The sequence below is a fragment of the Galeopterus variegatus genome, unplaced genomic scaffold (genome assembly GCF_000696425.1).
Source record: "Galeopterus variegatus unplaced genomic scaffold, G_variegatus-3.0.2 Scaffold5028, whole genome shotgun sequence".
NCBI classification, from domain to species: Eukaryota; Metazoa; Chordata; class Mammalia; order Dermoptera; family Cynocephalidae; genus Galeopterus; species Galeopterus variegatus.
The window spans coordinates 75,270-84,189 of record NW_007731139.1 but is presented as its reverse complement, the minus strand read 5'-3'; the positions used below and the strand labels follow the sequence as shown (position 1 = coordinate 84,189).

The following is an 8,920-nucleotide window of genomic DNA, read 5'->3' as shown; positions in this document are numbered from 1 at the left end:
AAGTATCCTCTTCCAGATTCTCATAACCTCATGTTTAGAATACACCTAAATGGTCTTCTTGTCTCTTGTCTTTCCCTGTTCCAGTTTATCCTGCACACAAAGGGCAGGAAATTCTTCCTCCTACACAAGAGTGGTTATAAGCACAGGCTCTGGAATTAGACTTCCTGGATTCAAATACTGGCTCCACGACTTCTTAGCCCTGTGATGTTAGGCAAGTTACCTAAACTCTCTGAGCTCCAGTGTGCCAGTCACTGTAGACTGAGTTGCAGAAACAAACGTCTCCCAAATTTTCATAGTTTTAACAATAAAGGTTTATTTCTTGCTCATGTTCATGTCCATAATAGGTCTGAGGCTATGCTCTGTAACCTCTCTGTTCGGTAACGAAGGTTAAAGTTGCAGCCCCTATCTAGATCACACCAGACAGTAGCAGAGGGAAACCACACAGTGCTATAAAAGCTTTTGCTTGAAAATGTCACAAGTCACTTTCACTCACATTTCATTTATGAAAGCAAAGAGGCAGGACTGGGAGGAAGGAGCAGAAAGTATATTGACAACATAATCAGTCAGACCCAGATTCCTTGTCTACAAAATAACTTCCTTAAACTTTTCACCTTAATGCCATCCTTACTGCACTTGCAAGTAAAATGTCAGTCCAACAAAACCAAAATATGTTGCCATCTTCTGCCCAGTAACTAAATTTGATATTTCATATATAAGCTGGCTCTGTAAATACAGAGTAATGGACCCACTCAAGGAAGATAGTGATTTCTACCAAAAAAAAAAAAAAAAAAAAATGTTCTGCTTGCAAAATGTAACAAAGGCTTCAATCCCTCATTGTTATCCTGACATTTCCTGCTGGAGGAAAAACTAGCGAAGAGCCTTCATATTCTCAATGGATATGCTCACACATCTTCACAAATCCTCACATTTTCAAACACCTTTATAGCCTATCACCTATTAGATAAAATACAGAAAAGCGTAATGTCATTAAAGACTACTTCATTTGAAGCAAGACTGCATCATGTGAAGATGATGACTAAAAATAGCAATGCCACAGAGAAAAATGACAGACAGTACATGAGTCAAGCTAGACTCTTACAACAAACAGCCCCAAATCTCAGTGACTTAACAATGAATTTTTATTCTTAATCGCATCATAGTCCATTGTAGGTTGGTGGTGGCAGGTGGGTAGAGCTAGAAGTTCTGCTCCACCTACTCATGCAGGAACCCAGCCTTCTTCGGTCTTGCCATTCCACCCTCCTCTGTGTCTTCGGAGTCCTCTCCATACAGCTGTGAGATAGGGAAAGAAAGCAGAGGATCACATTTAGGAGGGTTTTATAGTCCGGGCCTGGAAAATGTGAATTTCACTTCCACCATGTTCACTGACCACAGCTCAGACACCAGGGTGCACCTAACTGCAAAGGAAGCTGGGACACACAGTCTAGCTGTGTGTTGAAAGGAAAGTAGTTTGGGAAACAACTAGCCAATCTGTACCATAGTGACTTAGGCTCACTTTCTAGCGAGGTGACTTGATCCAGCACACAAGCCCTAAGGCCAGTGATTCAGATATGAGAATTTACAAAATCACAAATTATAACATGTTCTATACATTAGGCCTCATGTGCCATGTACCTTTGGGAATGACAAAGGTCTGTTTTGCTATTATAAAGCCCTGGTTCTGATATAAATTGCTGAATCATTCCAGGAAAACTAGAGTCTGATCACTGGATTATGCTACTTAGGAAGAACACTGGGTTGGGCTAACAGGTAAAAGAATATAGCAATTCAAGTGCTAAACACACATGAAACAACACAAAGACACAGAGCACCATCATTTTGTGCTTTGTGCATACACACAAACTCCTCCCACAGAGGTTGACATAATGGAGGAAAAAAAGAAGAGAAAGGATATGTACACAAGGAATTGAACCAAATCAAATGTTTTGCGATATGCTTGACTACCTGCCCTGATAAGGAATAAGATGAATTCATAAAATTCACCTGCCCTCACAGTTGGTAATTGTTAGAAAATTGTCAGGCCCAAGGATGACATCATGCAGGGCAAACCAAGATCATTTCCTTTTACATTGATTGGCACCTGAGTTTTGCTTAGACCCCAGCTGCCTGGGCCTTGTCGTAAGTAACCAGATATTGTAGGTTTGAAACAGGCTTTCCATTTGCATCACCGGGCAATGAGCACAGCCAACAGGAAGCCCAGTGATTCAGATAACTTGTTTTAATTGAAATCAATACCAACGCAAGCAACCCTGCCTGAGATGGCAGCACTATGCTCTGATGGAATATTTTCATGGTCTCTGCCAAAGACAGTTGTTATCAGGAATGAACTATTAACTTCAACAGTGACTCATAATGCTTTCCAGGAGGGAAAAAAAAAGTCTTCGGACCAGTGAAAGTTTTCAATTAGGAAGAAAAAACTCACTTTTTCAAATCTCTGTTATAAAGTTTCAGTCATAGACTCAAGTTCAATTCCGGTTTGAGGTTCCATTAAATGGAAAGAGACAATTAGCTACACCAGTCCCTCTTCTACTCAACCCTCTTCATCCTTTCCTTCCCACTCTCACTTCAGATTAGGTCTGGTGAAAACAGAGAATAATTATCATAATTCATATGTTTTGAGCATCTTCTAGGTACAGAGCCATGTTATGGGTCCAGGAGTCAGCAAAATCAGCAAACTTTCTTTAAAAAGGGCCAGATAGAAAATATTTTAGGCTTTGTGGGCCATACAATCTTGATCATGACTACTCAGTTCCACTGATGTAACCAAAAGCAGACATAGACAATACATAATGAATGAGCATCTCTGTCTCCCAAGGAAACTTTATTTACAAAACAGACAGCAGGCCAGATTTGGCCTACAGGACCCTCTTCTAGACTTTAGATGTGTTATCATTTAATCTTCACTGAGGAGGGTATTACTATTCTTATTTTACAGATGAGGTCAATTGATACCCTCAAGGCTTCTCCTCTAGTACTAGGTGGAGCTATGGCCAACACCAAAGCAGACTATTCTTTCCCCACTTTGCCAGTCTACTGCCTGGCTGAAAAAGAAAGCAAGGAATCCTGAAAAATAGCTAAAGCTGCACACCTGGGCCTGATTATTTACAAATGCAACTGCTACTTTAAACAGTTGTCCAACTCTTCCGTCTTGATGATCCAGTTGACCTGACCAAAGTTTTCATGATGCAAGGTATGTAAGGAGTCAGATGCCACCTAAAAGAAGCACTATCAAAGCATGTAGATTCCTAAAAAAACATCTTCTTTCTACAGTCCCTGGAGCTTCCAATCCACATAAAAAGTCAAAAATTGTGCCAAATTTGAAGGGTACTTCATAATTAATTTGATATCTCACAAATGCCATAATTACAATATCCATGTGTTTAATGCCCACCAGAAGGACAGGGAGGGAGTGCGTCTATATTCCTGAAGTGCCCTGCACAGCATCTGACACAGAGGAAGTTCTCAAAAAATATTTGTGCCATGTTTTCATAGAACATTAGTATAATAAAAGTGTAATAAAAGATCCTGCTCTTTGTAAGCCAACCCTCTAGCAGAAAAGAAGAGAAATATACACAGATATTATAGTCTGATCTGCATTATTGCTTAGAATCAACAGAGAATTAAAAAGTGCTGTAGTTGTTCAGAGGAGAAAAGAGAGGTGAACTATAGGCACATCTTCATAGAAGACAAGGCATCAAAGCTGGCTCCTGGAACATGTGTAGGATTAAGTAGGTGGAGATGTTGGAGGAAGGACATTTCAGGCAAAGGAGACATCATGAGTAAAGAGAAGAGAGATGGGAAAAGGAGTATTTTCATAGAATATGAGCTGCTTGAGGAAATAATGAAAGACAGGTTGGGAGAAAGTATGACTTGAATTATTATGGAAAGGTTTTGAAATAAATTACCTTGGAAAGGTAATTCCAACTGAAAATATTTCAAATTTTTTTATTTCTCCAAAACACAGAATTATTTGCCTAATCCAAAAGGAAATTGACAGGGAAAAAATGATGCTGGGTTGTAATAAAGTAGAAAAATTGTAGTCATAAGGTAAAGTAAATGTCATTACACAATCATCTGTTATTATTTTTTAGATGTGTGAATTTACATCTATTCTGATTTAACTCAACACATCATGAGATAGAAACTGAATCTAATCTTTCTCACCATTGCATCCCCAGAACCTAACAACAGGCCAGGTATACAACAGATGCTCAATAAATGCTTAAAGAAGAAATGAATGAAGTAGCACTGTCTTTCATATTCATAAAAATGAACATCTTTTTTTCTTCATTTTTGGTCAGGGTATATACATGTCAGCTATTTGAAAGCTAACTAGGAAATTCACAAATAAAAGTTTTATTTAAAAACACAACAAAACAATAAACATTAGTTAGGTTAAGATCCTTGAACTTGATTTTAGAGCTGATTCATAAAAGAATCAAATAAACCTGGGTTCTTATTTTAAAATCAGGAACCTTAGAATTTAGCCATATTTGAGAGATCCATAGTTTATTATGTCTGATGGCTACAAATAACACAGAAAGAATCCTATGCTTAAATAAAAATAATGACTATCAGCCACCTAATTTTTTTTTCCACCTCACCACCATAGCCTACTCCCATCTGACCTACTCTGCTTGAGTTATCTTCCTGAAGTTCACGTATGATCATGTTTTTAGCATTTTGTAAACCTAGATTAATGGGTCATTTAAAGTTCAAATATTTGCAAAATCTTCCTAGCAATATCCCACCAAGCATATTGCAGCAACATAAGGTAAATTATGGCCTGCAGTTGGGAGGGTTTTCATGGGAATTCCTATGTTTGTCTGGGCTAGTCTTTGGGGTCAGTTGGAGGGAAACCACCCCCTGCATTTCCTAATCACTGAAGCTAAAGCAGGATTTCCTTGCCAAGTAGGCAAAGCATAATCTTTAGAGACACTCTTGCCTCAGAGTAAGATGATGAAACCCCCAGATGGTGGCTTGTTATTACCATACGGCACAGAAAAGTGTACAGTCTCAATCAGTAATGAAATTGAAGCAGGAGAATAGTCCAGAACAGTGCAACTTCCACAATAAATAATGCAGGGTGTTCTTTTCTTTCGTTTCTTTCCTTCTTTGTTTCATTAGCTATTATTTTTTACTTAAGAAAACATTTCTTGGTGGAAGCGGTTATGGTGGTGGTAGAATGTCACCCCACTGCACTGCAAGCCACAGCTAGCTCCTGAGGTTATTACAGTGCCTCTGTCTGAGCAGTGTGAGTTCCAAAAGTGGGGGTGGAAATTAAATGGCATTTGCATAGCAGAGCTGTAGGGATAATTAGTAATTCGACACACAGCCATTCAGGGCAAGGTCAACAGGAGGAGTCACATGGGCATCATATGATAACCATTTAATGGACTGTGTGAAATGAGTGGGTGGTCTAGCCTCAGCTCTGGCCAGGTACTGGTTCCCACACTCCCAGACTCGGGAGGGGGTCTAGAGTTCACCTGCACACAAAGACTCATACAAACAGCTCTCGTTGGATAGAGTTGGCCATGAAAGCTGCCACTAGACCAGAGGCCGGAGCTCCTTCTGGATAAATAAAGTCATTCAATTACGCTGCAAATGCATGACATTTTAAGTGCACTGACCTGACTAAATTATACCAGTTGGTAAAAATGTTCAGCCTGAATAATTTTTACATTTCTTTGTCACAGCATTGTGAAAGGGACTGGCCAGAGTCATGCTAATCCTGGGGAAAACGAGATGTTTGGCAAGAAGGGCACGGAGGCTTCATGTTGAAAATTTACTAACAGGAAAAACACAAAATGGCCTCTCATTCACAAAAAATGCTTCAGAGTGGCCTGACACCATGGGAACTCACCAGTGTATCGGGTGGAGCTCAGCCACCTCTAGTTATGAAGTTTTTGGCTCTCGTTCATCCCCCCTGAATTGGTGAGAGTGTCCATTTTCGATAGTACCATTCCTTTCTTTGACAGTATAGATCACTCTTCTACGTTCAGGGCAAACAAACAAGCAGAGAAGAGCAAAAAATTATATTGTGTTATGCTGAGATTTGCTAATCACTTATTTCAGCACTAATGCTTGTGGATACTTAATTCAATAGATATCTGTCACAGGCCTACTGTATGCTACTCTGGAAAACACTTACCCTACACCCCAGGCTCCATCTACAGAGAGCCCAAGCATAGGTTAACACATAGATATATTTCAAACTTTCTAGAACAGGGGTCAGCAAAGTTTTCTTGTAAAAGGCCAATGAGTAAATACTGTTGGTTTGATAGGTCAAATGTTAGTCTTTGTCTCAACTCAGTTTTGCCACTGTAGTGTGAAAACAGCCATAGACAATACATTCATAAGTGAATGTGGCTATGTTCCCATAAAACTTTATTTCAAAAGCCGGCAGCAGGCCTACAGGCTGTCATTTGCAGACCCTTACTCTAGAACACAGAAACTTGCCTAAAAACCAAACTGAGAGAGAACGGAAGGAAGGGCAAAAGTTTACTATTTTTTTGAGACTATGATCCGACATCTCCCAGTCATGGCTACAAAGACATAAATTAATCACCTTAACCAGATACAGAAGCAGCTTCACTGTCAGAGTATTTTATTAATTCATGATTTATGCTAAATCCACTTTCAAAGAGAACCTGAAGTAGCTGTCACTGGGAAGGCATACATAAAGGCTTGTCTACATGGTGTGATTAAAGAGACTTGCCCAACCAATGCAATTCCAGGTAGAATTATATGTCATCAATTATAAATTTAATTAAGGCAACAATCTGCCTTCCTCTCATATTAGTTAAGAAGGGTTGTGCCCAGGGTAACTGTTTTATTCTCTATGTCTGTATATTTGATCTTTTCTTTTTTTTAGATTTCACATATAAGTGAGATCATGCAATATTTTTTTCTATGTCTAGCTTATTTCACTTAGCATAATGTCCTCTAGGTCGATCCATGTTGTGGCAAATGGCAGAATCTCCTTTCTTTAAGGCTGAATAATATTCCATTTTATATTGAACGAGTGAGTGGGAGAAACACACACTGTCTTTCCTCTGTTCTCATAGCACAGCAAGCAACACAGAAGACCAACTTCTGCATCCAAATGTGTGGGGATTTCTCCCCACTAGCAAGTAAGCAAGCAATTCTCCAGCAGACAGCAGCTGAGTGTCCTCCAATTCAATTCTGACACTACTTGGAGATAACATCAGATCCCATAGGTTGAGGGAATCAGTCCCCAAGACTGCTCCACTCTTCAGATGCCAGTCACCAAGTCCAGCCTCTGGAACCTCTGACCAACCAGCTGTAAATCAGAGTTCCCACAACCCCCTCCTGGGGTTCAGTTAGCTTGTTTCAGCAGCTCACAATACTCAGGGAAACACGTATTTATGTTTACCAGTTTATTATAAAGTATATCAGAAAGGATACAGACAAAGAGATGCATAGGGGGAGACATAGGAGAAGGGGCACAGAGCTTTCCATGTGCTCAGCTATCCAGAAACTGTCCACACTGTCTCTTGATTTTTTATGGAGGCTTTATTACATAGGCATAATTGATTAAATCACTGGCCACTGGTGATCAACTAAACCTTCAGTCCTCCCCTTCCCAGAAGTTCTCGGTCTTTCCTGTGACCAGCCCCCATCCTGAAGCTACTTAGGGGCTGCCAGCCATCATCAGCATACAAAATGACTCATCACTTTGGAGATTCTAAGGATTTTAAGAGTTGTATGTCAGGAGATCGGGAGGAAGACCAAAGATATATTTTCATAATATCATATATATATATATATTATACACACACACACACACACACACATACACATATATCACATTTTCGTTAGCCATTCATCTGTTGACAGACACTTAGGCTGTTTCCATATCTTGGCTATTGTGAATAACTCTGCAATGAACATATGAGGGCATATATTTTTATGAGGTGGTGATTTCATCTTCTTTAGGTGTATATCCAGAAGAGGAACTGCTGGATTGTATGGTAGTTCTATTTTTAATTTCTTTAGGAACTGCCATACTGTTTTCCATGACTGTGCCAATCTACATTTCCAACAGTGTACTAGGGTTTCCTTTTCTCCATACTCTTGCCAACATTTGCTCTCTTGACATTTTGATAATAGCCATCCCAGTAGGTTATAGTGATAGTGGTTTTAATTTGCATTTCTTTGATGATTAGCAATGTTGAGCACATTTTCATGTATCTGTTGGTTATTTTTATGTCTTCTTTGGATAAATGTCTGTTCAGATCCTTTGCCCATTTTTTAATCAGTTTTGTTGTTTTCAGCTATTGAGTTGTAAGAGTTTTTTTATAAATTTTGGATACTAACCCCTTATCAGATATGTGGTTTGAAAATATTTTTTCCCAGTCCATAGGATGCCTTTTCATTTTGTTGATTGTTTCCTTTGCTGTGCGGAAGCTTTTTAGTTTGATGCTGTCTCCTTTACTTATTTTTGCTTTTCTAGCCTTAGCTTTTGGGGTGATATACAAGTCATTGGCAAGACCAATGTCGAGGAGTTTTCCCCTATGTTCTCTTCTAGGATTTTTATGGTTTCAGGTCTTACTCCATTTAATCTTCCCAATCCTCCAACATAAGCATGTTTAGCCACATATTACAGAAAAGATGAAAATGAAAACATCTCTAATTTGCACAACTAGTAGCTCTGGGAATTGGGATTTGAACCCAGCTCTATTTCCAAAGTTCATGGCTTTCTGATAAACAACACTGACTCTTGAGCCCAAAATGCCAAGATTTTGCCCATGTCAAGGATTCTTACTTCTTCTTAATTTCTTTTATCTATGTTATGCTCTTATTCTCTCTCTGCTCATTATTGAATCAAATTATGATCAAAATGACCTTTAAAAACACCCAATCTTCTGATTGGTACGTA

At 39.1% G+C, this 8,920-nt stretch overlaps 1 long non-coding RNA gene across 1 annotated transcript; it reads right to left on the bottom strand.

Annotated features, from left to right (window-relative positions):
* Positions 1 to 1,121: 1,121 nt before the first annotated feature.
* On the bottom strand, positions 1,122 to 5,969 carry LOC103604195. Its single transcript, XR_551692.1, has 2 exons — positions 5,882 to 5,969; positions 1,122 to 1,290 (listed from the first exon to the last, which is right to left on the bottom strand). It is a non-coding gene; the product is annotated as an uncharacterized LOC103604195 (long non-coding RNA).
* Positions 5,970 to 8,920: the final 2,951 nt, after the last annotated feature.